The sequence below is a fragment of the Aythya ferina genome (genome assembly GCF_964211825.1).
Source record: "Aythya ferina genome assembly, chromosome: 1".
In the NCBI taxonomy this organism is placed as follows: domain Eukaryota; kingdom Metazoa; phylum Chordata; class Aves; order Anseriformes; family Anatidae; genus Aythya; species Aythya ferina.
In genome coordinates this window covers 77,122,764-77,149,964 of record NC_140296.1, presented here as the reverse complement: position 1 = coordinate 77,149,964, position 27,201 = coordinate 77,122,764, and the positions used below count along the sequence as shown (strand labels likewise).

Here is a 27,201-nt window from a genome sequence, read left to right as displayed (position 1 = left end):
GATGCTATTGTAATTGCTTTATTGAAGCGACCGTTGCGTGAGGAAGGGAAGTTGGTTAATGATGCTGAGGGTCCCCTGTATTGTCTCTGCTTTGTGCAGCTGCATAGTTTGTGGAGAGGCACTGTTTACAGTAGAGGGGCTGGTTTCCGTTGAACAACTTTGCTGTTATTTTTCCAAAGTTGTTTCAGACTTTTCTTCAGTTGAGCTAGGAAAATAAACAAATAAACGGGCTCAGCTGTTTGGAAATGGGTAAATTTATAGAGGCTACAATTTGTTGAAAAAGCTGTTCTGCCTAAACCCTGGTTTCAGATACTCTGTCTTTGATGTTATCAGATTTGTCACTCTTCTGGATCAATTCCAGAACTGTTTGTTGTTTTTTTTTTTATGTGAGAACCTTCTCTCACAAATCTTTTCTTCGCATTTTCAGCAGGGACAAGATAGGTCACATGAACTGATAGCCAAAGAAAACAAAGCACAAATGTATGTGTAGAAAGTGGAAGTATTTGGGGAAAGGAAAAGTCCTAGGGGAACTCTTGAATTAAAAATAAATGAAGGAGTATTAATTCTTGGCACTAATTTTTAGCAGAATGCTCCTGATTGCTGTAAGATGAAGCATGTGGTACGACTGAGATTCTAAAGACTCCTTAAGAAGATTCAAGATGCACAGGTGCATATCCTGTCTAACTTCACCCTTCCATAGAGGGAGTTACAGATTTATCCTCTTTGGGAGAGAAAAATAAATAAATAAAGAGAGAGAGAGAAAACAGAAGATACTGGAATACCGGCTATCCTATCCCTTTCCCCTCTCCTTGTTATTTTTAGAATAGTGACTTGTATTTGTCTGAGTTTTTTTCCTTTCATATTATCGTGGGAAACTTTGGCTTGAATTGGTTAGACATACGTGAGCGCAGCTTGGGGCATACCAAGTCTATTCCACAGGCAGGCTATGAAAATCCTTCTTGTGACTCAGATGAATTGTAAAGGCCATAATTACCAACAAAAGTTCCTTTTGTGGCCATTCAAAAATCACAAACAAGGTAAGGGGGGATGATTGACAACAGTTACACTACTGATTGACAGAGAACGAAAAACTTATTCTGTGACTTAGTATGTTAGTTTTTCAGGAGGTGTTGACCTTTTTCACTATTATTCTGTTCTTTCTGGTGGACTATTCCCAACTCCCCTATTGAAGCTAGAATGTCTATCTAAAATGTGTCTTTGTAGTTACTGCCTATAGTCTGTACATCTCTTTACTATCATATGCTTATTTGTTGATGCTGAAACAAAATTGATAGATGTATTATAATCAGACCTCCATGAAAGAATGTCTTTTATATGCTTCACATGCTTAACTATTGATTTCAGCTACAGATTTCTCTGTTATGAAGTAATGAAGTGCCACATCCAAATCCTGCAAATTTACACTCACAGTTCTAGCTCTTAATAATAGAAGGCCCAAGGATATCAATGTGGTTACTCATGTGAGTAAAAATTTGGAGACTCATTTCCCATTCATGAATGAAATGGTTTAGGAAGTGTGCAGTTACTATGGTTCTCTTTTGGCTTAAAAACAAAAATCTCTGTTAAAACAACCACTAATGAGATTTGTTAGAAGGGGCCCAAGGATAGGCAAATTCACAAGTTTAATATAAGGATGTGGTAGAGTCTTGACAGCAGTATTTCAAGAAGAATGATAAAAATGTTCCCTTTCTTTAGCTTATTAACAGTTTTTGAAATATGGGAGACCTGGTTCATCTCTCTGTGCTGCACCACTAGATATGGCCATGACCCTTGAAATAACAGCACAACTATGAGTTACTCCTCCCTTTGAAAATAAAAGTTAGCTTAGCCTGTCCTTTATCACATACTCCTCCCAGCTCCTAATAATAACTATCAGTTCTGGCAATGACACCAAACTGATATTTCAGGTTATGCTTCTCCTGGCTTTCTGTAGACAAAGGTACTGTATCTCTAGCATGCACTGTTTATTATTTTCACATCCTTGGTTTCACAGCAAGCAAACAAGGCAGGATGCATTCCCTGGTCCTTGATATACCAGTTTAGGCTTCTTGGTTCTCTACCAGAGAAATTACTTTAGTTCAGTGTTTCGAAACTGTTCACTAGCATCCTTTAGTTTATAGAAATAAAGGGATGTATTTGTTTCTTCTTCTTTCCTAGTTTTCACTAATTCTAAATTTCCATTTATTTAATTTTAAGAGCATCTGACATAAAGGAACACGCATTCAGTATTATATCTATACACGTGGATGGTAACGGAACTGCACCAAAATAGTTGAGCAAGAGAGTCTTAAAATTAACTGCCTGAAACAGTAATGTTGCTATCCTAGCATTTTTTTTTATAATGCAGAACTACTTATGCTTTTATAAGGCGGTTATTTTTTATTGCAATTAACGGGGTTTTAATTGCAAACAAAAGATCACAACCAACCTCACATTTCTGCTTAATGAAGTAAATTTAGTTATAAATATTCTTCAATGAATTAAAGCAGAACAAACTTAATTCCAAAGGTGGAGAGAAACACATCTAAATAAACTTAACATCCATTTACTCAGAAATTTAGAGCAAACTAAACAAGTTCCAGCAGACATTAACTACTCGCTATTTGTCATAACTAGAAGGTTTAGACAGATGGAAACTATAATATTGCTTCTTGAAACACACACCATTCTACCAAAGAAATTGTAAGCTGCCATACACTGTGCTGCAATTTGATGATTTTTTCTAAGCTTTTACACATTTCTTAGTCTAGATGTCACATAAAGACCACATAGCACTGCCTCCAACTTGTCTATGTTTTTATACTATATACATACATACTTATGTGTGCATCTATAAACATTAGTGCCAATTTTTTAAAATGCATTTGATACACTTTTCATCAGTACTCTTTTACTTGTACTCTTAACTTGCATCACTGCAAGAGAAATTGTTTGGACAGATCTATTAAGATGTATGTTAATGTTATGCACAGAAGACTTACAAAGCCTGCACTTAAAGCTTGTGACAGCCCATCTTCCTAAAAATAACTACCTGAAGTGAATGTCATCATAACTTGGGCTAAGCAATGTAAAAGAATGATACTTTCGTTATCCTTAACTGGAAGAAAACACTTCTGGGCTCTCATGGGAAGCTGCCATTCTACAAACAGTAAGCAGCAGGAGGTCCAGTCTGGTGCAATAGGCTAAGCGTAAAAGAATACAACTCCCACATAACTGTCTGACAAAACAAGAGATTTTGAGTATTGCTTCAAATATCAATAGCATTTTTTTAATTGCAATGAAAGTGGTTAGATACTAATTCAGTCATATTTTTTTTTACTCATAATTATATAGAAACAGATAGAGTATGTCCATCATATATATATTTGAATGATATTTATAGATTCTAATTAATTTCATGCAGTTTTCAAAACTTCCTTTTGATGAAATTCTGCCTAATTACTAATACATCTTTCTGTTATGCATATCCTCCCACTCCTTAGAAGTGCATTGTGTCCCATAGTTTGGAATTTGTTTGCATTTAAAACACAATATAAACAGATAGGAATTGACCTGCTGAGCAGGAGATCATCTGCAGAATCATTTGAGTTCAAGAAGTGTGGGACATTGTTACAATATATGTCTGAGGTCTGCAAAGTTCGCAAGCATCCCAATACTTTCCCCAAATGTGTTTCAATGATGTATGACCATATCTCTTTATTTTTGAAAAGCTGTAACGTGTACAAGAGTATAATCATTTCTGGTTTGACATAGCAGGTATCTTTCCTTTCCTATTAGAATTCTCAGTCTTTTAGAAAAGTAGCATCCATTTCTATGATAAACTTGCAGGTTTTAAGAGATTATAAATTAAAATTCAGACCACGTGCTATGGCAGACAGGACAGGATGCTGACTATCAAGGTCTCATAGTTGATGCAAAATGAAATCATTGAAATGTGTGGTCTTATGTAATTAAAACTTCAACTGAAATATTAGTATTTTGGCTGACTCTTAGGCAAAGCCCACCAGTAATTTCCTAAAGGGAAAACACTGTTAGCTTCCAGCCATACCTGAGTCTGTCCAAGCCCAGTATATTATTAGCTGACATCTAAGCTGACATCTATGTAAATTTGTAAGAGCTTTTGAAGTTTTCTGGATTGCATACAGACAAAAAAGAGATGGATAATTTTTGCTTCCATGAAGGAACTCGAGTATCATACTTCAGTGCTAAATAAAGGAAACTGAGGGTCAACCTCGCAATTAAAACCCATCTACATTAGACAAATAAATGAGACCTTCCCCTTCCCCTTCCACTTCCCTTTTTCCTTTTTCCTTTTTCCTTTCCCTTTTTCCTTTCCTCTCTCTCTCTCTTTTTTTTTTTTTTTTTTTTTTTTTTTTCCTGCACCAGTTCTTCTTATCCAATCCACCAAACAGATTGTAATCTGAGATTTCAGGACTCCAAAGGCTTCCAGAGCATTCCCAGATGGCAAATGAAGGAACAATGAATTCTAAAATTCTAATTGCCTCTGCACCTCTTCCAAAGTAGTCACAGTAGATGTGTTGGTGGAGATGGGGATTATGTTAGGACTTGGATCACAGTTTTAACTTCTGTTTTCTTTTTCAGTTTAATTTAAATGAGTCAGATTTAGACACTGGTTGTCATTTATAACTCATTTTCCTACAGGTTGTTAAAGAGATGAATACACTCTGTTGATACTAGCACAGTGTCCTACAAGGAGACTTCTTTTGTCTTTTGGAAATTCTGCCAATGACTTTGTTGCTTCTTGTTTTTTCAAGGCCATGTATTAGACTTTGCACTAGATGTTGTTCCAATTTTTAAGATTATTTCTGTACTCCACTTCTTTTTGCACTCTAAGGCTATAAATAGACTATAAAAATGGTTTTGATATGTCAGTTGATGCTGGGAGATGTAGTGAAAGCTGAGAGCAACTTGGGTGGGATTCATTTAAAAATTTAAAAAGTTAGGCATCTATATTATTCAGCCCAAATGACAGTAGTCACATATGGTTCAATTCAGTTGACCACATCTAGCTATCTAATGCCATCACTGGTGCATTGAGGTACCTTAGACATTCATATGGGACACAAGACATGCAGACATATTGTCCTTCTGGAGAAGTGGCTCTACCAGATCATCTGAAAAAATGCTGGGCACCTGTGCCTAGGTCCCTGAACAGGGAGGATATCTAATCTACCCAGTTCAATAGTTCTTTAGGTTCCACTGCCCATGTTGGCTAGATTGTCAGTGGCTGCAGTGCCACCTTAGACAGTTATCTTGTCTATAGACAGCTACACACAATTTGAGTAACTGTTGATTCTTTTACATCATTTTATTATGTCACTGTTCTTAAAGAAAAAGAGCTGAGTTATTTATAGACCAAAATGGAAATGTTCCTTTTTCAATGTGGTAGAAAGTGAGAAGAGGGAAAACAGGAAGGAAGGGAAAAAGCGTATACATCAATACGTAAAAACATTTACTTTAGTGCTGAAGTTAGGTCACAGGGTCTTTTTGTAGCCAAGAGACATTGTTAAGAGACTTTATCTGAATTATTTAAATTATGTATCAATCCCTAGTGAAGGGCACACACGGTCTCCTTGTGCTGATTCTACTGGCCTTGGTAAGATGCTGAGTTACTAACTTCTAGGGCTAGTCAGTAAGAAATATCAGGCATGCTCATTATAGGCTAGGTCAATGGAATATGACATAGTTGCTATGCTATGCTATTATATGCTATGCTATAAATCTAATTTGTCATAACTTCTATCTCAGATGATTTGAACTGACTTTTAGATATATCTACCTGTCTTCCTCAACTGCATACATCTATTTGGTCTGAGAAAATTAACCAATGGAAGAAACACTTAACTTTTGTTGTGCACTATTTAAACAAAGCCCTTTTGCTGCATTATCTTTAAACTTCCACCTTGTGTAGGCATATCTGTAGAGTTGGTCTAAGGTATTCCTGTGTATTTGGAAACAATATACATAAACACCCTACCTCACAATTCTTTTGTGTGTGCCAAAAAATTGTTTTCCCAACTGAACATTCTAAATTACAAGTCCAGTTCTTGTCTTTTTTGAGGCCCATAATTAGACCTCAGATGGTAGGGCAATTGCAGAAGAGGGTCTACCAATTTACATGTTAATCAAATATAGCCTGATGGACTATGATTAACATAGACTCAGTCAACATCTTAATTAGCCAAAGCATATCATGAGGCACTGGTGCCTGTCTTCCCACCCCTGAGGATTTTTTCTGAGCAAGAACATCCTCTTCAATAGTTGTTTTCCATAGCACTGTTAAACCTAGGACCTTAATTGCTCTAATGAGGAAAGTTAGTTAAAAACTGTTTAGCTTTGCATAGAACACCTGAGGTAGCATAACATCTTTATTTAGAGGACAGAGCCCTGGCCAATTTGTAACTTGGATCAGGTATGATATTAAATAACAGATTTGTGTCAAAATCACATTGAGCACAAGATGTGTTTTTTAAGAATTGCGGATGGTCTTATCTGATTGATTAGTTCCACATGTCCACAGCCCCAGGAATCTCTCCACGGGAGCCCGCATGGAATCGGGATAAGCACAGTTTAAGTATTCCTTTGTAGTTGAGTAACCTGCTGGGCAGGACTTCATCTCTGCTAACAATGTCTCTCCTGATATTTTGTTTAAAGGATTGGTAGTCTGCAGCTAATTTATTTTACCAGTGAAAAATCAACTTTTTCTACACAAATATGTTTTAAAATTCTTTGAATACTATCAAATATTGTTTTCAAAAGCTAGGCTTGCTGAGGATTAAATCCCAAGGAGACTAGGGGATGTTTAAAATTTTCCCCATCTGATTCCTTGCTTTACGTCTTTCACTGCTGCAAAATATACACAGTGATACATAGATGGAAATGTTCGGTGTATATTTATTTCTATTTTTGAAAGGAAAATCCTGTTTTGAAATGTTTGGTTTTAGTGGGAAGAAGTTGTTTTGGGGATGAAACCAGAAACTCTGCTGCTCTGGCATTGTATGTTCTCACTATCACAGGAGTGCAGAATATAAGTGCAAATAGCACATACATTGTGTGTAATTTCTGTCCTTGTATTCATCATAGCTGGTGTTAGAGCTTTTGGCAGTGACAGGAAAAACAAACAAACAAACAAACAAGCAACAACAACAAACATCTATCATGCAGTTTGGAATTGACAGTTTAGCAGAACAGGGAACAATTTATGACCTCGTATTTTCTATTGTCTTCAGGCACCACATTGTGATTTTCTGGTTGGTTTCTGAGGAGTAGTATGAACCGTGTTTGGTATCAGTACCTTCATGAGCATCCAATACTACCCTAGCCAGGGGAACTAGTGTCTCAGTTTCCTATATAGGAAATCTTCTCTCATTGCAGAAATAAAGAATGATTCCTTGAGATCAAAACTGCTTACAAATTACAGCTATCTCTTGCCAAAACAGAGAGAATTTATTAGTGGAAAAGATCCAGAAAGCTTCCTTGGTCTATTGCTTGCCAAACGCTTGTTATTTCTTACATCCTTTCAAAGGCTTCATTATATTCAATCTATCCTTGCAGGCTTTAGTAGCAGTCCTGCTTCTTATTTAGAAGCTTATTTTCTTGGTATTAAGTCTTCTCTTAACTTCATTTTTCTGTCTGTAGTACAAAAATCATCCTACTCCATTCAACCTATGTCACTAATCAAAAGAAGCATTCCATATATAATTATAAAGATTTCTGTATTTGATTTCTGAATATACTCTAAGTTTCAAATGAATGGTAATAATTTGAAATGAGAAAAAAAAAAAAGTTTTGATTTGCTAGCATGTTGAATCCTTTTGTGAAATGCTAATATTTTAAGTTATTGAAGCCCTTATGTTTACCATCATAAAAATTTCATGTCTTGAAATACAGTGTGCTGAAAATTGCTTTGACATACAGTACTTTAAAAATATTAGGCTAAAAAATGAACTTTTAAAAATTTTATGGAACCAATCATTTAAAATAAATTCAGCAGTTATCTGAACTGCCGTACTCTGAGTTGCCGTACTTCATTACTATGTTACCAATATTTCTTAACTGAAATGCAAAGAAATAGTTAGGAACAATCTTTTTTAGCCTAAACGTATATGAAGTGACCTCCCACTGAAGCTACTACAGTCTACAGTTTTCATGTGGTAATTGAAAATGGCTGTTGGGATGAATAACATTACTAGGAAAAATCAGTTTTTAATGGCTAAAAAATAAAATAAAGAAAGCAAGCTAATAAATGACACCTATAAAAGTTGATTCTGGAGGTGGTTTTGGTAATTTTTGAAATTTGGGTAATTTAGTTCTATTTTAGCTATGGACAATAGCTCTGGAAACTGTTCTCTGTAAATCCCATTTCCAATAGCAGGCTGAAGTTTTGAGCCTTACGCTCAAAACTAGGACATTAGTGTAGGACTTTTGGTCTATACTTTTAGTATGCTTTATATGTTTTTCATTCCCTTTCTGACACCCATCCCAGATAATCAGTTAAAAATGGAGGTTTATCTCTTCTAACCTTAGCAAACCAAAATGCTAGATAGTCAATTCTGAAGAAAATTAAAATTCCAAAGAAATTCTGTAGTCTTTTCATCCATGCCTTTTGGAAGTTCATGTCTTTCTTCCTTATAACAGAAGTGCACATGCTTAGGTTTAACCCCTAACTGTAAGTTTTAAAATGTGAGATAAATCTTTAAAATGTGAGATAAATAAAGAATGTTATAATATTGTTATAATGTTAAAAATGAAGAATTATCTTTAATAATTTAAAGCAAGTAAAAGGTCATCCATATTCAAATACAGTGCAAAAGTTTTCAAACAGGAGAAGTATCCAAAATATTTAATTCCAGTAATCAGTCATCCTCCCGGAATTACTGAAGTAAGAATACTATACTTAAGTGGCATTTACATATTTCCAATATGAAGAAATTCCCATTTCACAGAAAGTAAAATACAGGCAGACTTTAAGGATTTAAATCATGTGTCCGTTTTTTCTAAGCAAAGATTTCTAGTGTTCATGATCAGACCACTGGCCATCTTTCACAGATGATTCTCTCTGTCTATGAGATGTTCTCCTGGAATTGGTCCCAGGGAGACAGAGTGAGGGAGCAGGTGGGACTTATTGAAATGAAGTCATGGATATTTGAACGCTATTCTAGTCATTAACTTTGCATCAATTATGCTGAGCATACACATAAAGTAAATATTTATGTGACTGGTGATCCTGCTGGAAAAAGTGGAAAATTGAGCAAAGATGAGTATGTTTTAATTTTGTTTCAGTTAGGTGTCTGACTCTATCTGTTATGCTATTTTTGTTCTGTCATCTTTCTATAGAGCTGCGAGATTAGGAAATGCTAGACCAAATTGAGAAAATTAAAAGTAAAAAAATAAGTTTGTGAAGAAAAAGCAGGCCAAGAAAAACAACCAACTAACCAACTATAGTTGATACTGTTCAATGAGAAAAATATTAATTCCTTTTTTTTTTTTTTTTTTTTTTTTCTGTAGGAGATCATTAGAGGTCTTTATAGTCTTTCCAGATCAGTACAAAAGACATTCTATAGCTTGATGTGTCTCTATGAATTTGAAAGATAAGATCTCCGTAGGGCATACTTCTGTTGGTTTTACATCATTAATGTTTCCCTTCATTTATTTCTGCAGAATACCTGCGCTGTCTCTTAAAGTGGGAATAGCCTGGGGTGATAAATTGAATCTTGATTCTTTGCACCTGATGCCATGAGAAGCTATAAATTAGTTATAGGCTAGGATGATAGAATCCTAAATGCTTCTATTTCTCACAGAAAAACTGACCCTTGGGGTCACTAACCAAAGAACGAAAAATCTGAACTTGTTAACAAGAAAACAATTAATTATTTACACACATGGGTATTTGCCATTAGCATCATTCAGATTATTAGTCTTTGTTCTTATAGATTTAATTCTGCCCTCAAGACTGTAGTTGTTAAAAACTGGGTTCAGTCTTGCCCATTTAAAACCAGGAAATATGTACAACACAAACTATGAGCTAAACAGGGTTTTATACATCCATTGCATTTCAACTTTCAAAGGAAAGAAAGATAAGCTATCTTATTTCAGAGCCACAATAATGTTGAATCACCAGTAGCAACTGTGCTATCACCCATATGGCAGTTTATAATTCTAAGATGCTCATCACCAGGATGAAGTAAATAAATTATTGAAGGCTGTGGGTAATTTCATTTATTTATTTATTTATGCGTGTCATTCATAAAGCAAGCAGAAGAGAAAAACCTTGCCTCCTAATATGACTCCCACGGGGAAAGCTTAATGCTATTCAGTCACTTGGAGCTTCTGTGTGTTTTAGTTTTTTGTTTTGCTTTGTTTTTTCCATCTGCCCATCTATCATAAGGTCTTGAGCACGTTTCAACTATGATAACTCCTTGCTATAGCAATATATAGGCTTTGTAAATAAAGTCTGGCACCCCTAAGGGGAATAATATAGACTTCTAGGAATTCTCATATATTTACTCTGTTTCAAGGGCTGAAAAGTATATTTCTATAATAAAATATTTTAAGACCTTTTTGTCCTGGGAAATTTCTTTTCCATGGAAGTTGACCTTTACGGGTTCTCTCTCACTACCTAACTGTTACAAATTTGAACATTAAGGGATTTCAAATGAATGAAGCATGATGCAGGCATTTTTGAAAGATTCCTTCAAGGCTAAAGCACTTTTCCCCACAATATTTGAGCAGTTTGAAAGCTTCAAGGCCTGTGTTCTCTCCACAGATACATGCAGGAAACTCCCAGTGGCTACAGCCAAAGCTGCACTTGTGCATTCAAGAGCTTTATTTTGGCTCTGAATGTTAACTAGGTTACAAGAGAATAGAATTGGGTTTTGTATAGACTCTTTTTTACTTGTTATGGCTCAAAGAACCTTAAAAGGAAAGAAAAGAGATACTATTATCACAGGGAACATGTAGGAAGATTGAGAAGATTGCTAAGGTACTTAGCAGTAGATCACACAGTGTTTGGAAAGGCAGAGCTTAGAATCATATAATCATAGAAAGGTTTGGGTTAGAAGGGACCATAAAGATCATCTAATTCCAACCACCCTGCCATGGATAAGGACACCTGCCACTAGACCAGGTTGCTCAAAGCCCTCTCCAGCCTGGCCTTGAACATCTCCAGGGATGGGGCATCCACAGCTTCTCTGGGTAACCGGTTCCAGTGCCTCACCACCCTCCGAGTAAAGAATTTCTTCCAAATGTCTAATCTAAATCTGCTGTCTTCTAGTTTAAAGTCATTACTCCCTGTCCTATCACTACACACCCTGATAAAGGGTCCTTCCCTAGCTTTGTAGAAAGCTATGTTTATCTTGTTTTTTATTTTGATTTATTAAGAAAAACAACAGTTTACAACAGTACTATTTTTTTTTCCCTTCCTTCTCCCTCTGTTTGCCAGAAGGAGACAAGATGTCATTGAATTTTTAATTTCAGGGTTTTTAAACTACTGTCTTAAAACTGCTGACTTTTTTCTTTTCCCGTGACATTTTCTTCTGAGCATCCAGTAAGACATAGGTGTTAGGTTTGAGAAACAAATTGCCTTCTCAACCCCAGCACTGCAATGTCAGATTCTTTAGTCTAGGCATGTTAAAATCACATGCACAGCTATATAGTAAGATATGTGAGCTCATTTGGAGAAAAGATCCTCCCAAGCAGCTAAGAAAGGTAAGCAGTTTTCCAATAGCTGGTTTAGGGCAACTGGCACCGCTAGAGCTGGACATCTCAGCTGTGGCTCTATATCTTCTTACCTGGCAGTTGGAGGCATGTAGTGCAGCATAGCACCTGTGTTGCCAAATCATGTGGGAGCTTAAATCCAGAACCAATGTAGTCACATCCATTTTGAGAAGATCACTGACTGGCAAGTGCTTCCAGGATATTAGACTGATCCTGTGTAGCTTCTTGCTATGACCTGAGCAAATCTTCACTGTGCTACCCTAAATCAAATCTCAAGTAGCTTAGGTAGCAAGGTGAGTGTAAGCACCACAAGCTTCATGGTGCAATGGAGACCTGCCACACAGCCCCAGTCATAAAGGCGGCTCTGAGCTGGCAGGTTTCTGCATGAAGCTCATTGTAAGATTCAGTGTAGCTGGGAGGGTGTGAGAGTTGATAAGCCACTCAAGCCCAAATATGGTTAAGTTCTGAAGGGAAACAAGTCAATTAGTGCCAGGATACAATGGATATTTAGCCTGGTGTTCCCAACACTACTAATTGAACAATTTTTAGAATTTGCAGCCTCTCATTATCCGGTTCTGATTCAACATGAAAGTCGCATGTGCCTATAATTTCCTCTCTAAATCCCTCTGTGAGTAAGCAGTCTTGTGGTGACTGCATAGTTCTTACTGCTTGGAACAGTCTGAATTCATATTGCTGACATCAGGGTTGAATTTAGCTGATGATATTTCCCTAATTGTTTAATTTGTTAAAACATTTAATAGAGCATTTCCTGAATGATATACTCAATATTTGCAGCATAAAAATGAACAGCAACATGTGTATTGCTCTGCTACTGTGTTCAAAGTGGTAGGTTTTGATCTTGGACATTGTCAGAAGCTTGCTGTCTTTGTAGTCTGGATGAAATAGTTTGGATGCAGTCACAGATTTTCTTGTGATTATTCTGTGTTTTACAATAAAAAGGATTATGGGAGGTACCCATAAGTAATAATCATAATAACAGGATACTATATACCTTCAAGCATCCATGCACACACACAGGTTCTACATTTGTACTTTTTATAAATTATCTTTTTAACAGCTCTACAGTATTTGCTTAATTGAATGGCCCCCTTTGCTTTCTGTATGTTTCTGTTAACATATCCTTACTGCTATTGGCACTGCTGGTGCTAGGCCCAGGGTGTGTTACCATGTAGTGGCTGAAGCCGATTTTCCCCCTTAAACTTGTCCAATGCTCCCTATTAATCTCTGACATTGCACTTTGGTGCTGTAGTGGAAACTGAAAAAATAAAAATAAATAATAATAATAATTATGGTAACTGTAGGGTTTTAGCTAGTTAAGGGAACCTTTGCTTTCCTTTTCAGATCATTCCAGCTTTGTCAAAGAATCACAAAAAAAAATATATCCTGTGGTAGACTGAAATGCACCATAAGGACTAGGCATTGACTTTATCCCACATTTGTTATAGATCAATGTTGCTCAATGTGTTGCTTTTGTCTTGGGGACTGATGCAAGCAAGTGTTGCCTTCTCATCACGGACAAAGAGCAGCAGGGTCAGGGAGTCCCTTTCATGGGGAAACACTGGGAGAAAGTGAGAAGCTGGAAAGGGGACCCAAGGCAAGACCACTGGGAAAATGAACTTGCGGCAGCTGCAGAGGGAAGGAGAGTGCAGCACTGGGAGGTGGGACCCCCTCTCCACTCTCTGTCCTCCTGCAAAGTATCCACCAGCACCTGCCACCTTGCAGGCAGCAAAGCCCCTCTTGCTTTCCTGCCCCAGCAGCCGACTGCCTCCCAATGCATCCAGAGCTGGCTGGTGGGGCTCACAGATGTTTGTGGTGCTGGGATGTGGTCTGTGTGATACTGGCCAAAAAGGGAAAAATGCAAAACCTATAACTGTATACACATATACAGCTACACAGAACCATTTCCAGAGTATAAAATCAGCTTGCAATGTCAACTATATGATAAATGTGTTTTTTTTTTTAAAAAGGTAGTGTTTAGTTGAACAATGTGGTTCATGCCTTATTGATACCAGCCCTTCTAAGCATCACATGGCTGTGCGAAAAAGGATAGTTTATGGGTGGCTTTCAGAAATTAAGATTTCTGTAGTCCTCTAATTAAAGAGGTTGCAAAGCCAGAGCCAAAGATAATGAATGACACAAGGACAGTTTAAATCAACAGGTATTTAACCAGCAAGTCAGTGTGGTTTATAAAACCTCTTCTGCTTCTGCTCTGCAGAGGAAGGGAGCTTGCTGCAGCCTTTTTAGCTGCAGCAGGACACTCTTTCACTTCCAGAAGCCTCCCTGCCTGGTCTGTCATGAGGTTGAGAGTATCTTTTCCTACCTGCAAAGAATGGCTAGCTTTCAAAAAGCATTGACCTCCTACCAGTCTCTTTCACAATCACGTTTTAGCTTAAAAATTATAACATGTTAAAGACAATTTTGCATTCCTTTTCTCTAGCCTCTGGCTTTCAGATCATGAGGTTATGTTCAGGTCAAACTGTCAGCTCTCTCTTTGCAACAGTGTAAAGGCTAAATCCCTTTTTAAAAAGAAAATAAATCTGCGGTTCTCACATGATGACTTGGTATCAGCAGCTGAGGCTTCACATAAAACATCAAATAACCAGAGCCTCATGACAGAACTGTAAGAAATGACAACTCCTCATTATCCCATTGACTTCCACAGCATAACATCTCAGTTATGCTGTTAAAATTGAATAAAAGGACCCTTTCGGTCTCTGAATGTTTCCTGAGACAGATGACCAAGGATATAGTCCCTGTGACAGAAGCTGGTACAGCTTCCATGTTTTGTGTGTTGGTGATTGACAGTTGTGCTCTGGACTCTTCCATTGTTGTAGATGCTCACTGAAGTGTTATATTGAGTTAAACTGGATGGTTATGGCATGCAAAGTGGTAACGAAATGTGGGATACTGCCGAGAAGTTAATGACTCATGGGCACATATGGGGCCAGAAGTGGTTATGAGTGAGTACTCTACATTAAACCCCTAGAAATTTTCAGAAGAGCAGAGGTAGAGGGACTACACAGCAAACAGCTTATTCTCCCTTGGAGATCTTTCCTTAAAAAGAGAGCAGGATCCTTGTCTCATTTGGACCAAACCATGAGCTCATCTTCACGCTATTCTCTAACAGCTGCAGATGTATTACAGCAGCCTTCTGTGCCTGTGCTAATGGGATAAAAGCATTTCCATGTGCTCTTTTCATTCTGAGAGTATACAGCCCTCCCCACAGCCTCCAGTGTATCCTCATTTCCTTGAAATGGATTCAAATATTAAAGCCTGTTATGTTTAATTATTGCTAAAAGTCTGGGAGGAAACAAAATCATAGGACGAAGTTGTTTCAAAATAGGTATGTATAAGTAAGAAATGTGCAGACACTTATGGGAAATTCGGAAGCAGACAGAATGCAGTAATATCTAACAAAGAGAGCAATCCTAAAACTTACACAGTCTTCTTAATCACACGTGTGTGATTTTGAGTTCCTGACCTGGTAAATATCAGTAAGTATCTCTGATGGTCAAGACCTGCACAGGACAAAATCATAGGGTGCAGTGTGGTGAAATGCTAAAGATATAATATGCATTGCCACACTTTACATAAACAAGTGCAAGACTTTCATGAACGTGTCCATGTTCCAGATTACCGCTCAGAAAACTTTGCACTTGATCATGAAAACTGTGAAATCTCCTTAATTTCAAACAAAGTCAAAGGGAAGAGCTTGCCTTCAGCCTTTTTGTCCAGTCAAGTGCAAAACTGAAATTTATTCGGAGAGCTTTTTTCTTTATTTTTCAAAGTATATAATAAGGTCCATGTAGGAAAGTCTTCCTTCTGTTATATGCATCCCTGTTATCTTTGTGCCACATTTCTCCCTGTGCAGGGATTTCTGATTTTGGTGGAGTGGATCAGCCATTGGGCATTACCCTCATTTGAACAAAGCTTTGTATATATTTTTCTATATACTTTTAACAAGGCTGCATCTAGTCTCACCCCTTCCTCCTCCATTCTCAAAGACAAAAGTAATTGTTTTCATTAAGTTATGCTGTGGCAAAACAGCACTATAATAACATGTAATTAATTCAAGCCACAGTTAAGGGTAGTGTAAAGAAAACAAGACTGGAAGGTAGCTGTTCTTGTTCCTGTAGATGGGATGAAGGAAGAAGTGTATTTCCTTCTTCTATTGTTGGGTAACTTCAGATCAGAGTTCACAGGAAGTCTCAGTTTACAATTTAGCATCATTCTCTCTTTTTCCACTAGAGTATCTGTGACAACATCTGGCATCTGCAGCAGAAGCAGCAGACAAGCCCCACTATCCATTTCTTCCTTCCTTGATTCCTTCACTGCTTCCTTGCTGCCTTCCTTCTCTCTCTCTCTCTCCTTCCATTCTTCCAGAAAGTATTTATATGTTTGTTGATTTGTTGAAAAGCAAACCGCCAATCAAAACAGAAACTGTGGCTTATTTTCAGTTTTGCACATAGGCTACATGATTCTTAGTGTTGTATTTTTTATTAATGAACTAAGTGAACTATTTTGGTTTTCTTCTGATGCTTAATCACATTAGTATTTCTCCTTGTATAAAATGTTCCTGTAAAAGTTTAAAGCCTGCAGTTCCTGATGGAAAGGCCTCCTTCTTCCTTGTCCTGCCTTTCTATTTTAAAGGCCAATCTCTCTCTCTTTTTTTTTTTTTTTTTTTTTTTTTCTTTTTTAACCTTTAACATCATACCACACAGGAAAAACAAGTCTGAGGATCTGGGAGATATTATAAAATATTTATTGGAATTGGATGTAAAAAAACATATATCATGTTTTGTGGAGGATGCTGCACCAAATATTATTATTGGAAGAACTGTACTGAATCACTATTTTTTTTTTTCATATGGAGATTGGACTGATTTCTAATGCCTATTGACAATATGTGTTGATGATGCTAGTCCTCTAGGCTGAGCTCCAGCAAGTGCTGATAAACTCCAGACTCTAATCAAACATCTTTCAGAAACATTAGCATTTACTAAATAAACATATTTTCCTCCTCTCTGTTGTATATAAAAAATGTTTTTAACATTGTTTGCCAGTCTCTCCAAAGCATAACAGATGGCCACTGCTTTTAATGAAATAATTATATTACCTAACCTTTTCCTTGAGAAAGAAAAAAAAACTGGGGCTTAATTTTTCACTGTCTTAACTCTTGATTTCTCAGTGAAGCGTCTTACATCTGTCATTAATATTTTCTATTAATGATCTTAATGCTACAGATAAAGTAAAAGTTTGGGGTTGAAAAATCTTTTGTCAGTTTTGAATGAAAGAAACACTAGCACTCTGGCTAGCTTTTTGATTTGGTCACCCTCTCTGCTCATAAAACTTAAAAGGGGAAGCTCAATTCAAAAGTCCGTGAAGGGGGACAGAGCTGTTTAGGTCCTAATACCACAGTGATGTGGTGGACCTACTCTGTTCTTCAAGACAGAACTTGTGAATGATTAGAAACACTCTGTGCTTATTGATTGGCCCATAACCTGGGCACAACTGCTTAATGGATATCCTCTGAGTGTCTTCCCTAGGTGTTCTTGGTGACTTGCTAAGTCAGTTGGCTAAGTGCTATTGAGAAAATATAGCGATTTGCTATTGGCAAATATGCTTGCACATGCAAGGAGCCATATGGAGTGGGAATAGGCTTCTAAAAAGGTTGGGTCCAAGCTCATGGGTACAGGCAGAAGTGCAGCTTTAAGAACTGCCCCAGGCATGCTGGTGGGGTTAGTCTGCTCTGTGAAATACATGTTGGTCTAATTGAGAACCTGACTGTTCTATCAAAGCGGACGCACTGGGAGTATTCAAGACCATCCTGGCAAGATGGAGTCATGCTGCAGTATACTCCCATGTGTGCATGTGAATGGCAGAGTGAGAACAGAGACTCCTCAGATTCAGAATATACTTGATTCCTAAACATTTCAAGAAACTATTTGGCCTTTGACATTGATGACATACCATAGGTTGCTAATAATAGCATGCCTGAACTTTTGTTAGAAAAATAAGCACATCCCTCAGTAATTCCCACACTCCTAGGCAAAATCACCACAATATCATATTAATGCCAGGGCTGATGAAATACACAGAAATAGTAAAAACAGTTGAATAAAACTTTTTCTCTGTTGAAGGATCTTTTTTATGAGGCTGAAGAAGAATAAAAGAACAATAAGATGCCAGTTACTCATTTGTCAGCAGCAAGACTCTTGGACACTGATAAGAATGACAGGATACTTGTCCCACCTTCTTCACAAGTGTCAGGATCTTGCACAAAGCTGTTGATGTTCCACTGAATTATTGTGGCAAATGCAGTTTCATTAACTACCCTTAAAATAAAGGAAGCATGTGTAAGAGGAAGAAATCACTAAGTTAAGATAGAGGAGTTCCTGGAAGGAAATACTATGAATAGACGAGTTTGGAGAGGAAGCACAGTTTGAAGTTAGGTTGTATTATTTTTACTAATTTTCCATATGAAGAATAAAATCTATCTTCAAGAGGAGTTCAGGCTTGGATGCTAATTGTAGCTCTGCATGGTTTCTCAGCACAGAGGTAAGGATTCAGCCTGCTCATACCCACAAATAATATGGTTATTTTTCACAAGATGGAAATAGTAGGATTCATGACAAAATTTCCCACTATTTACTATTATATTTTTGTTATTTCCCAGTATTTATTATTATTATTTATCTAGTAAATGAGTGGCAGAAAATTGAATATGAGCATGGATAAAAGTTCATTTCATTATGATGAGATTTGTTTTTTGCATGAATCTTGGAGTACATAGTAATCAATGAAATAACATTGTTTCCATAGAGACACTATATAAAGATAGTTGCCCCAATATTGAACTTCTTTCTGTTCAGTCTGGACATAACATCCAAAACTGCATTGTTTTTGTCATTCAAAATTTCAGTGTTCGGATTTGCTGGGTACCTCTTCTGTAGGCAAACAAAAAGTAAGTGTTAAATCAGGAAAGACAGAAGGAATATGAAAATGAGCAAGATGGATCTATATTCGCATACTTTGAGTGGAATGGTTTGAGTTATTCTGAGGTTTATTTGCTGGTGTTTTTATCCCCTTTATGCTGACTGTCAGGATATCCTGTTGCTATAGGCTAATGTGGAATGCACTGTGCTTAAATGGTCAGAGTTCAGTGGTTTCATCATATTTTTGCAAGAAAAAAGCTGGTCCTTAACAATTTTTATTTATTTATTTTTTTGTCCCAAGGGGCTAGGCATATACTGGGAAAAAAAATTTATCACAAATTTCAAGTATGCAAACTCTTGTGGGCCTTTAAGACTTTAACTACCGATGAATTATAGTATAGAGACTTCACTGTGGTAATAGAGCTGGGGCAGGAAGTGTTATATATATATATATTCATATATATTCATATATATTCATATATATTCGTATATATATATGAAGTGTTATTTATATATACTCCTCGTATGCATCAATAGTATACTCACATTATAATAATTCAAACTAGGAGAAAAATAGTTGCAATTTTTGAATGTATGTGGTCTTCTCTTCATTTTAAGAGATCTGCTTTAGGCATTAAAAAGGTTTAGAAACACAGGTCATGACACATCTCTTATAAGAGAAAGATATCTTAAAATGTTATAGATGGCACAGCACAGCAAAAATTAACAGAACTGCGTAATACATGCTTTTTTTTTTTTTTTTTAAATATATACTCCCAGGTTTAGATCTGAAGCTTAGCTGAGGACTAAAACTACAGAACTTTAGCTTTTATCTGCAAATACATAGAAAGTTTTTGCAGTTTCTACAAGCAAGTGATATCGCGGCTGCCTCGAAGCGAGCCCGCCTTGTGCTCCTGTTTCTTTCTGAGCCACCTGGCATATTAGCTTGCCAATTGTCGTCAGTGATGCGCGCTGCAGGGGCGGGCGGGCAGGCGAGCGGGGCGGAGCCGCTGAAGGGAGCGGAGCGGGAAGGCGGTGGCCGCCAGGGGCTGCTCTGCGCCCGGCCACGGAGAGGGCTCAGCGTCGCCGGCCGCTCGCGTTGGGCTTTCCCTGTCACCCTTCACTCTGGTCTGTCCTCTCCTCCATCAGTCACCTTTATTTAATAACATCAGTGAGCAAACATATAAAAAATCAGTCGTAAGCTGACTCCTTGCTATTGCACACTTTGTTGTTGTTGTTGTTGTTCTGCTTAGTTGTACACGAGAAAAGTTTTGATGGATTGATTTTCTGAGAAATGTCTTTCTGATCTTACTGCATTTTTTGATGTTTGTGTATTCCTGAGTTTGTTGTTGTAATATATATGTGCATATTTGCATGGAAGATTCTTTTCCTGCTTCTCCGTCACATGCATTTATCACCCCATCCACTTTTTCATTATCTCTTATTCTGTAAGTGCCATAAGTACATAAATACTGAAACCAGTGACAGAGTCATTACGCTAAATAATAGCCGTCTTGGTCAACACAGGGTTAGCTGTAGGTTCAAGAACAGGTTTCCTTAAAATTGCTAAAGCCTTCTGGTGGCTGACATCACCATCACACTCAAACTTCGCAAGTCAGGTTGGTGTGTGCTGAGGAAGGAGGAGGCAACAAAAGACATTTTTACACTTCGGAAAGGAACCAAAATGCAGAGTGAGTATGGATGGGTTATTTTGTGGATAACAAAAGTGGCAATTGTAAAACAAACAGCTAATTTTACTTCTGCTAACTATAGCATGAAAATACTTCTTGCTGAATGCTTGTTATTGTATTTGCAGATCGACTTCATATGTACCACATGTGCTTATTGTTGTTGGATTGTGATTTCAAACTTTTATGAAGTGATAAGCCACATATTAATAGTTTTAACAGAAGGTGCCCTAGTTGTTAACATGGTAACACCTTGAAGGAACAATATGTTATGTCCATTTTTGATTCTAGAAATATGCAACATTCTGTGCTTTAAAATACATAAGGTAGGTGCCTAGTTAGTACGTAGATCTGCTCAATATATTATCTTTCACAAATTCCTACTCTGTTTCTCAGTACTGCTATAAAAATTTGCTGCCTCAGACTAAAAAATATTAACTCATTTCCCAGGGATCTCTCTGGGTAGAAATTGTGAAAGTGGATCTGGAAGTTGCAAGCACATTTGCTCTTGCTTAATCTTACTCAGAATTTAGCTATTGTCTAACACCAGTATAGTAACAGGTGTTCAAATATATTTAGGTTATTACCCTAGCTTGGAGGAATCTTTCTTTCTGTCTATCTATGTATCTACCATTTTATCAGTGGAATATAGATGAAATCCCAGTAACTCATTTTCAACTCATTAAAGATTGTGCTGATACTACTGTAAATGAGTTTTATAGTAGCAGGACCACACCATGACTGCAGCAGATGTCATTGAAAATTTTCAAAATAAAGTATAAAGTATATAATAATCATAATAGTCTAAAGGAAACCAAACTAGTATTTTGATCATAGTAAAACTAGGGAACTTTTTGTTTGTTTTCACTCTGGAAATTTTAATAAATGAAATAAAATTGAAAGAAATTAGCATGTTGAAACTTTCCTTCAGTTGCATCATGAAGGAGTAAGGCAAGGATAAAAATACTAAATGTGTTGTCTTTACAGTAACTCCTTTTTAACCTGCCTTTCTGAGTAGGCAGCACATGAAAGCATTAGCTCATGAGTAATACCTTATTAAATCGTCATGATTTGATGTGACACATTTTTCTCCCAATTTGCATGCCTGATAATAGACTTCCTAAATATCACCTTCGGGTCCTTTGGCAAAAAAGTATCCCAAATAAAAGAAACGTTGGATCAAACGTTGGTGGTGGGACAATCCCTGGGCTGGGTCTGCATGTGAAACAAAAGGTTCAGGCCATTAAAAGCTATATGGTCTATTGCCATGCTAATGTTGAGTTCTTTGTGTAGTGAGGGCTTGTTGCCTTGTAAACACGTTTCCATGACTCATTAAATCCTCAGAAATAAAAGCTCTCACAATTCCAGTACAGTGGAGCAGTCATTTTTAGATTTAATTATAAACAGGCTAGATAATGAGGTACCTAACTTGTCCCCTTTCCTGAAGAAGAAGAATGGTTAGTGACCTCTCCTTTCTCTAAACAGTACTAAAATCCACTTTATTTGAAAGATGAAGGAGTGGAAAGTCCTTGACAAAATAAAAGGGGTACAAAAACGAATGCCAGCTGGGCAACTAATATTTTACATAACAAGTAAGAATTTATATTTTGCAAACCTATTTAGTATTCAGCTTAAGACACTATAGTAACCATAGCAACCCCCCTATCACCTGTTTGAGACACTGCAACATCTTAATGAAATGTGCACCAAATGCCCTGCTAATATTTATAAAATGTTAATGACATTATCTCTTGGAGAGAGCTACACTGAAAGATAAACGTGTAAAAACTGTTGAGATTCATGACTCCCCTGTCTAATAATATCTGCTTTCTCCTTGCCCTTCTATTTTTCCTTTAATGTATCAGTTTTATTTATCAAAAGTGAAAGATTAGTGGGTACAAGGATTCACTTTAGGGAGCAGAGTGGTGAGTATGCATTAACCTTCACCCACAGTGTGCCCATAGTAAATGACCTCAGCTTACTTCTCAGAAGGCTTTAGTAGTATGTGGTGACCAAACAGAGGCAACATAATAGGGAAGGGTTCCCTGAAAGCATTGAACATTGCAACTCATAGGAAGGTACCCAAAATAACTCTAAAAATGCAGATACCTCCCTTGAAGCAGTTATCAATTTACAAATAATCTCGAGGCATTTATTTCATTCGCAGGCTTCTGAATTACATAAACCTATAGCATTAAAGATCTTTCTGGTTGTAGAGAATTTGCATTTCAGATGCTTGCCATTCCTTTTCAGTTTCCAAGCTTCAAGTGGTTAGGGCCTAACTCTTCTAAGTTTAAAATGTGTGTGTGGCCAGTGAATTTTTCTGCAGTGCTATTTCTGTGCCTATCAGCCCCAAAGCGAAGGATGTATGGCTGGTGTGCAGAATTATTCTGTTCATATGTCATCACCTTTTCCCAAAGGACTTTGTGCTTTGTCTTTTATTGTAGTGGACTTTATTTTCCTAGTCTATGAACTTCTTAGAGAGGCAGGTGGTTATCAGTTATTTGAATTCAGAATTCCCTTGATAAAAGATAAATGGAAAATATTTAAATCCTGAAAATCTTTGTTTTTGAGTTCTTGGTATTTTTGTCTCTCACTTCAGTGTGAAGTTCATTGTACTGTGGATATAATACTTCTGATCCTGAATTCACCCATGGAATGAGGGTAACAAAATCAAATGTTACCAAATCACTACTAGGTGACATGGCTGCACAATTATCATAATTCCTTTGTATGTGTGGAGGGATCTTTTTGTCCTGTTTTGTACTGCTGCACTCTGCAGTAGCAAGTTCTTCATTCTTAAACCCAGAAGGTAGATAGGAAACTGAAAGAAATGAAAATGTGAGTGGCTTCAGGTAACAGGATTACCCACGATTGTCCATTACATAAAGGACCTTCTTTGTGCCCAAGAGATCTGAAAAAGGCCTTTATGAAATGGGAGGTAGGACCTTCATATATCATTGCAGTCTCATAATGTATTATTGCAAAATACAAGCTAATGAAGATGTTGGAAAAAGAAGGAGGGTATGAGCATATGTGTCAAAGTGTGGACCTAGGGATCATAATCTACATGAACAGCTTAGAAGGCATGCACCTACACTGTTGGTGTAATGGGCAGTAGCAGCTACTTCTGTATATTTTTTTCCTGTTCTTGGTGAAAAAATTATGTTAGAGAGTGTGTTACAGGCAGAGCTTAGAATGGCTGTGTCTCCCTGTTAAAAACACATGTACTCATGAAATAGGACACACTTGGCAATATCTGTGAATTTCAGTGTTGAAGTGACTAATGCAGACTATTAATAAACTGTGGAAGTAAGAGATGGAGAAATTAGAACCCAATGGTATGCGTTTCATCTCTGTGCTGGCCCTCACAGTCTAAAAGTCTTACCTGAATCAGATTTTCTTCATGAAAAAAGTTTAACACCAACTATAAAAATATAATTTTCATGGACCAGTCTGTTGTTTTTCTTTAGTAATGTTATTATTTTAGTATTTTTAATAAGGATACTTCATAGAACGAGAATCAAAGGATTGGATTATAAAACTGGTTTGCCTGGAGAAGTACATTACCTTTGTAGTCATTGTCTTTTATTACCAGTGCCTTTTAACAAAAAAAAGAGAGGCCTAAGGAGGGGACACATCTGGAAATGTGAGCTAAATAAAGTAAAAATTCTTTTGGAAGCTGGTAAACCTATATGGTATATGTCTGTAATTAAAAAGAATGAAGTACAGTGGCTCATAAAAGTACCATCTGAAAACAGTTTAAAGGTTACAAAAGGGCTATTTGGCAAAGATAGAAGGGCAAGACCTGGCCAGGCCTGTCCTCTCAGGGTAGCACTCCTGATTGGCCTGTTTAACAGAGTAGTGTTTCAAACCTGTCCTTAGCTGGTGTATACATAATAATTTTAAGCAGTGCTCCTGGTGAGAAAATCCATTAATTTCAATAGGGAAGAATCTCTGAAACTGTCTCCCACTTTACTGCTACAACTAATGCTTTGTGATGTCTGCCCACGTTCTTGAATAGCTTAATTTAAAATTCTCTGGTAAGAAGGTTCTTTTGATTTTTCACTGTTTTTCTCATTTGAAATTAAAAGAATATGATTTTTGTGCATGTGTGTGTAAAACTTCCCACATAAATATGTTACATAATCAGTACCAAGGGCCATGCTGAAACAATGGGAAGGGATAGTGATTTGATATTTCATTGGTAAACTGACCTTGACGGTAACCCTGTGAACTCCAGAGGCTTAAAAGTCAAATCATGAGTCATGTGTATGAGCAAATTCTCAGTTGCATAAAGAGGTTTTCCTGGGTGGAGTATGATGACTTCAGGATTGGGTTTAGGTTTTTATTGTCGTTTCCCAGCCCACCCCCTGCAGACCTAATTTCACCACAAACATTGTGATGCATTGGCATCCTGGCTAGAGCAAGAGTTAGTTCAGTTGTAGGGAAGGTAATCTTAAAACTTCTTTCTCTTAACCAGAAAGAGAACGAGATTTTTTTTTAAATCTACAAATATGAATATATTTCTCTTACATAAGCAGGTGAACACACACACAAAAATCTAGAACTAATTGCAGTAGTCTGCTTGATGTATAGTCTGGTTAACACTGGCTTTTATACTGTGGCTACTTTCATTTAGCCCAAAAACTTGTAGTCACTTTTGGTTTCATTGATGCTTCTCAAGACTGGACTGTTAAGAAAAAATAAATAAATAAAAAAGTAATTTAACTATTATCTATTACTTCTTAAACTAATGAGATATAATTGTGATTAAACTATTAACTAATGGTAAAACCCTAACAAATAAAATGGAGAAACAATAGTAACTATGATTTGCATTAAATCGTGTGTACCTATATTAGAGAACAGATGTTTTAGAAACTCTGAACTCTCATAGCATCCTTCTTTGTCAGTCTCTTTAACTGACTGTATTTCCATATAATTTTGGAACAGACTATCAGACAATTCTTATCACTGATTTATTACACGTGAATGTGCACCAACTTGTTCAGCCTAGCAGATCAAGCATCTGACTTGTAGCACAGATGCAATGAAATAAAATTCAGAAAATGTATTTTAATCAAAATAATCTTAATCAAAAAGTCTAGTCAGTTTTGTCATGGAGCAGGTACAGATGGGTTGTTTTTTACTATATATGTCTGCCTGAGCTGTGTATATGTCTGCCTGAGCCTGCTGATTGTTTAGATTGTGTAACTGATGGACAAAAACGTGTCCTGAAAGCACCTTTCCTTCTCTTTTGCCTGTGGCTGGTACAGCCCCAAGTGAGATCAGAGCAGTCTGAGGGATGCTGTAAATAACAGAGTGAGGGGAAATGGTCATCTAAGGACCACCCTACCAAGAGGACTGCAGCATGCTCTGATCTCTCTCATCTCTGCCTTTTTCAGTGATAGCCTGCCAAAAGGTTAAGTCATCTTTCTTGAGAGGTAATGAATTTCCCAAAGGTCTGCCTTAAGGACTTCTTTCTGCACTGTGGCTTTCAGTCCATATTTGTAAATTTAAGGATGTCTGACATCGCTGGTCTTATTTTTGAACTTTTGTTGGAAAACATGTACATTAAAATACCCATGTCAGACACTCTGCCAAGATAATTAGTTTATTTTCCTTCCATTCACCACACTGATGTTGATAAAAGCAGTTACTGTTTTGCAAGATTCAGCTCTACACTTTCTTATATTCATTGACTATATATTTTAAAATTATTTTGTGACACTTTCACATCTTGAGAACAGGTGTTTCCATGTTTTTGTTTATACTGATACTATTTCAGAATTTCTTTATTTTTATACTATATTTTCAGGAACCTTTCTTTACCTTACAACACTCTAATTCAAATATTTTGTGCCAGTTCTTCTGGAGGTTGTTTTTACATTCCAGTGTTGCCTGGCGTTATATATTCTAGTGTTATCTGTGGTTATTAAATAGTATTTTGTAGTTTGAACATCCCAGGACATCCCACTCTTCCAGTAAGTTCCAATTTGAATCTACTAGGGAAGGACTACAAACACATTAGAAATGAATTAGAACACTGATAGTTTGGGTGTAAGTATTGCCTTTTCCTCCCAATTTAAACAACAACAACATCGGTTTTCTACACTGCAACTTAAAGGCAACATATTTCTGATAGTCTTCATATCATAAAGTGTTCTTTCTAACCTGTATGCTGGGATTTACTCTGCTGTAACTCTTTTACTTCTGCTAGATGTAATCAGGTCCTGGGGACTGGTCTGTCTCTATCTGGCCTAGCTCAGTAAGGACACAAAGTGATTCTTCTGTCTTCAACCTATATTGAATTCTCTGGGCCCAGAAGGATTTCCATGGCATCTGAAATTCAGCTAATGAGAGAAAGTCCTTTCCTCCACTTCCCATCTTGCTCACCCCTGTGACTGGCAGGGACCTGGCTGGACTGTACTATGTAAAATTGCTTTATATAATAAAAACTCCAGTGACCGAATAATTCCACATTAGGTTGCTCTGCATCTGGTCCACCTGCTCAAAAATGTTCCTGTATTTGGCAATTTATTGAAAAGAATGAAGCCAATTAAAAAAGGCTTAGTTAACAAATTAGAACAAGTGAAAGTTTCACATTTTGAAACAGTGTTGAATTTCTTAATTTAGTGCTGAATTTTTCATGATTGCTGTCTTTGCTTTGCTACACTTAATCACCTTCAAAGTTATCCACTGTTGTGTCCACTGAGCTAATCCTCATCCCACTACTTTTACTTGCAACCATTTGTCTTTTAATTTTCCTCCATGAGAACCCTCTAAAAACTATCATG

At 36.9% G+C, this 27,201-nt stretch overlaps 1 protein-coding gene across 2 annotated transcripts in view; it reads left to right on the top strand.

Annotated features, from left to right (window-relative positions):
• Positions 1-27,201, top strand: part of MID1 (midline 1) — a 250,455-nt gene that overhangs the window by 65,859 nt on the left and 157,395 nt on the right. The window lies entirely within an intron of this gene.